This window comes from Tetranychus urticae, unplaced genomic scaffold (genome assembly GCF_039701765.1).
Source record: "Tetranychus urticae isolate SD_2017Ah unplaced genomic scaffold, NJAU_TeUrti_SD_1.0 Scaffold_4, whole genome shotgun sequence".
In the NCBI taxonomy this organism is placed as follows: domain Eukaryota; kingdom Metazoa; phylum Arthropoda; class Arachnida; order Trombidiformes; family Tetranychidae; genus Tetranychus; species Tetranychus urticae.
Window position 1 is genome coordinate 447,501 of NW_028315836.1, and position 5,000 is coordinate 452,500.

Sequence of the window (5,000 nt, forward strand, 5' to 3'; positions counted from 1 at the left end):
CTGGATTTTCGATGATGACTCATTATAACGGAAGAACGAGGTCGATTCACGGTACCAAATCTTTTGGACATTATCAGCATTAGGTCAACTAATGATTGCGTAATTTTGATCGAGTTCGTGCTGTTGGTACCAGAGGAAATCGCCTTTAATGGTTGAGCCCATAAAAGCAATGAGAATGTTCGAATTGGCGCGATTTTAGGCCACTTGCGTTTAGTAATTTAGGTCATTAATAAGCGCATGCGATAGTCGGCACTACTGGGATATTACCCCGAAAAACATGATCGCGATTGACCTTATGGTTCAAAAGTTATTGGGTGTCAAAAATAGACACGGACTTAGTCTAATTTTCAGAAAAAGAGGTTTTAGATCACAACCAGATTTATTGTGTTATATGTGGTGAGTGTAGTTGCTGAATTGAGAGAAGCAACCATCAGTAGTTGATGGGGAGGTAAGTGATTGTCTACGGTTATGGATAAGTCAATGCATCAAGCAGTGGTATGGTCCAGACTGTAGCTGTTCACGCATCTATTCCTGTTATTCTGTTGATGTTTGGTGGTTGAAGAGACGGGCCTGAATGGGTTTGGATCGTCAATCATCTTATCACCACACACTATTATACAAAGGTAGAGTACCTGCAAGACCTAAGGTCTTCCTTGGTACGACTGACAATATCTATGAGAGTTGGGCTTTAATGCTATCAGACTTCATATCTTGCATATATGTTCAAACTAGTCACTCAACAGAGTGAGCAGTATTAGTATTGAGCTCTGCTTGTGCAAAGCAGACCGCAGATTGATCCAAGAAATTGGTATCAAGCGGTTATAATACTATGCTGTTTAGTTGACTTGCAAACGTACCCAGCAATGGTTACTCCTGCTAGATGTGCTTGCACATTTTAGTGGAAGAAGATGGATTCTAAAGAGTTTTCTGCAGAATCATCTTAATGCACGACATAAATCTCGATACCTCGTTAAAGTTAACATCCACTTGCTGGTTGTTAGCTGAGGATATCGTATTTATAGCTGCAAAAACAACTTGTTTAGCATTTTACTTTGCTAAAACATCAAGTTACCTGGTTGATCCTGCCAGTAGTCATATGCTTGTCTCAAAGATTAAGCCATGCATGTCTAAGTACATACTGTTTATAAAGTGAAACCGCGAATGGCTCATTAAATCAGTTACGGTTCCTCGGATATTCTTTTTTACATGGATAACTGTGGTAATTCTAGAGCTAATACATGAACAAGTGTTCCAACCTCAGCTTGCTGACGGAAGGATCGCATTTATTAGTACAAGACCAATGATTCTTATTCACCTAGAACCCTGTTCAGTGATTTCGGTCGCTGTCTAAGGACTAGCAGTGGGGATCTTAGCAACTTCGGTTGCATTTCTTGTGATGACTCTGAATAACTGAGCAAATCGTATGGCCTCTGAGCCGACGATGTATCCCTCAAGCAACTGCCTTATCAACTGTCGATGGTAGGTTATGCGCCTACCATGGTTGTAACGGGTAACGGGGAATTAGGGTTCGATTCCGGAGAGGGAGCCTGAGAAACGGCTACCACATCTAAGGAAGGCAGCAGGCGCGCAAATTACACAATCCCAGTACGGGGATGTAGTGACGAAAAATAACAATACGGGACTCTATTGAGGCCCCGTAATTGGAATGAGTACAATTTAAATCCTTTAACGAGGATCTATTGGAGGGCAAGTCTGGTGCCAGCAGCCGCGGTAATTCCAGCTCCAATAGCGTATATTAAAGTTGCTGCGGTTAAAAAGCTCGTAGTTGGATTTCAGTCGAACCTATGGGGTCCACTGATTAAAGGGTTAGATGGTGATGTTAGGTTTCTTGCTTGTGTCTACGGATGCTTGCTTGAACCTTCATTCCTCTTTCCTGGTGGTTACATTCATAGTGTTTAGACAGAAAATTGCTCGATATTTGCTATCAATGCTCTTTACCGAGTGTTGATTCAAGCGATCGAGACTTTTACCTTGAAAAAATCAGAGTGCTCAAAGCAGGCGTCCAAAACCTCGAAAGAGGTGCCTAAAAACGGTATGGTCAACCATCTATATGATGCGTACCACTACCTTAACTTGAATGATCTTGCATGGAATAATGGAATAGGACCTTGGTTCTATTTTGTTGGTCTTAAGAATCCAAGGTAATGATTAAGAGGGACAGACGGGGGCATTTGTATTGCGGCGCTAGAGGTGAAATTCTTGGACCGTCGCAAGACAAACTACAGCGAAAGCATTTGCCAAGAATGTTTTCATTAATCAAGAACGAAAGTTAGAGGTTCGAAGGCGATCAGATACCGCCCTAGTTCTAACCATAAACGATGCCAACCAGCGATCATTCTGAGTAACTAATTTCATGACTCGAATGGAAGCTTCCGGGAAACCAAAGTTTTTGGGTTCCGGGGGAAGTATGGTTGCAAAGCTGAAACTTAAAGGAATTGACGGAAGGGCACCACCAGGAGTGGAGCTTGCGGCTTAATTTGACTCAACACGGGAAAACTCACCCGGCCCGGACACTGAGAGGATTGACAGATTGAGAGCTCTTTCTTGATTCAGTGGGTGGTGGTGCATGGCCGTTCTTAGTTGGTGGAGTGATTTGTCTGGTTAATTCCGATAACGAACGAGACTCTAGCCTACTAAATAGACTTGCAGTTTACACTGCAGTACTCCCCCTTAGTCAACCTGTGGGTGGTAGTATCTCTTGATGGTTTCGGCTGTTGAGGGCTCTGCTGCTATTAGCCTACAGAATTGGCTAGGGTAAGGATGCTGTAGCACTGTAAGGACTTCTTAGAGGGACAAGCGGCGCTCGCAGCCGCACGAAACAGAGCAATAACAGGTCTGTGATGCCCTTAGATGTCCGGGGCCGCACGCGTGCTACACTGAAGTGGTCATCGTGCATACTGTTTCCTGCTCCGAAAGGAGTGGGTAACCGCTTGAACCCATTTCGTGATGGGGATTGGGCATTGTAATTATTGCCCATGAACGAGGAATTCCCAGTAAGCGTGAGTCATTAGCTTGCGTTGATTACGTCCCTGCCCTTTGTACACACCGCCCGTCGCTACTACCGATTGAATGATTTAGTGAGGACTTCGGACTGGTCAATCCAGACCATTGGGAAACTAGTGGTCGGATTGTGCTGGAAAGATGTTCAAACTTGATCATTTAGAGGAAGTAAAAGTCGTAACAAGGTTTCCGTAGGTGAACCTGCGGAAGGATCATTAACGTATTACCCTCTTATTATAAGAGAAATACAACCTTCAAACAATCAAACACTCTGCATAGTGATATTGTAGATGCTAATATGGTGAATGCAATTGAATTGTATTTGCATTAGAGTCGCAATTGTGAATGTTTATTGCAAACATTTAGCCATTGCAACATGATTCTAATTTGCATTACATTCGTTCATTCATACATCCATCTTTCATTATCCAATGCAACAAAGAGTGAGGGTTATCTAACGATAGCCATAATTTCTTTTGCAAAACAATTGTAGTTTATAATGAAAAGCCTGTCTTGCTACATACTTGGTACCTGATCAAGTCTTCAGCTTATGCTGACGGCAAGGTTTAAAGAAGGAAGTTTTACACTTCTTCGCCTAACTAAGTAAAGACAACTATGGTTTTTATAAACTGCATACAATTGTTTTCAAACCCTCTCAATGCAGATTTAGGATACTTATTAAAAGTCCCACGGTGGCAAAGATACATCTTCAAGCGGTGGATCACTCGAATTACCAATCGATGAAGAACGTAGCTAGCTACGATAATCGGTGCGAATTGCAGGACACGCCGAGCACTTGAGCTTCCAACGCACATTGCGGCTTTCGGGTCTTTTCCGAGGTCACATCTGTCTGAGAGTTGAGATGTAAAATAATCAACAAAACACTTGCATACTACCATATATGCATTGTTTTGAGAGGATTGTATATTTATATGCATGAATCTTGATGTTTTATTCCTTTTCTTAATTGCAATTCGTTGCAATTTAGTAAGGAGAATCTCAAATCTACTTGTTTCACATGATAAATTTTGTGTACAATGCATATTTCATCTCTGCAAGCAGTATATATGAATAGATACTAGCATGAGATTCTAAGGTTAGTCGCCTATCTGACGACGCTAAAGTCGTATTGCAGATAACTATGGTGATCAACTAACCTGTTAACTGATGAATCTTCTTGCACTTGTATAAATCGTACAAATAGTAGCTATTTCATTCTGTTAAAGCAGACCTAAGAAGTAATGCAAAGGCAAAATTTGTGCAAACATTAAAGTAGATTTACGTTGCTTGCTTGCAAACAACACAAATAAACATTAATCAACTTAATCAATATTTTTGATCTCAGATCAGGTGAGGTTACCCGCCGAATTTAAGCATATAATTCAGCGGAGGAAAAGAAATCAAATGAGATTCCCTGAGTAACGGCGAGTGAAAAGGGATGAGTCCGGCGCAAAGGTTTTCCATTGAAAGGTGGAAAGCGGTGCTGCGTAATGGTTAGAGTCACGATTATTTCAACTAAATCTGCAAGTCCCTCTGACAAGGGCCCTCTTCCCAGAGACGGTTCTAGGCCGGTGGCAGATCTTGGTTAATGGAATATCGATTACTGGCTTTAGTCGCGGATAGAGTCAGATTGCTTGAGAGTGCAATCCAAATTAGGAGGTAAACTCCTCCTAAGACTAAATACGATGGTAATATCGATAGCAAACAAGTACCGTGAGGGAAAGTTGCAAAGTACTTTGAAGAGAGAGTTCAAAAGGACGTGAAACCGCTTGTAGAGAAACGGATAGAACCACGAAGTGTAGCTGAGAGGAGAACTCAGCTCCTCTTGTGTATTGTTGCCTTTTTCTATTCAGTGCTAAGAATGCTTTACAGCGTTCCAAGATCAGTAGGTTAAGGGGTAACTTTTAGCCTGCCCTTGGATCTTGGTATTGATAGGAGGAGTGCAATATGTGCATGAGGAGTGCATTTTCTCAACTCTC

The 5,000-nt window shown here is 41.9% G+C and overlaps 3 non-coding genes across 3 annotated transcripts in view; all 3 read left to right on the plus strand.

Moving 5' to 3' along the window:
* The first annotated feature begins 1,069 nt into the window (after positions 1-1,069).
* On the plus strand, positions 1,070-3,239 carry LOC149092953 (small subunit ribosomal RNA). Its single transcript, XR_016200358.1, has one exon. It is a non-coding gene; the product is annotated as a small subunit ribosomal RNA (ribosomal RNA).
* Positions 3,240-3,726: 487 nt separating this feature from the next.
* On the plus strand, positions 3,727-3,881 carry LOC149092954 (5.8S ribosomal RNA). Its single transcript, XR_016200417.1, has one exon. It is a non-coding gene; the product is annotated as a 5.8S ribosomal RNA (ribosomal RNA).
* Positions 3,882-4,357: 476 nt separating this feature from the next.
* The window catches only part of LOC149092955 (large subunit ribosomal RNA), a 4,168-nt gene continuing 3,525 nt past the window's right edge, over positions 4,358-5,000 (plus strand). Inside the window, exon 1 of the ribosomal RNA XR_016200459.1 lies at positions 4,358-5,000. This exon is cut by the window's right edge and continues 3,525 nt beyond it. This is a non-coding gene — a ribosomal RNA (large subunit ribosomal RNA).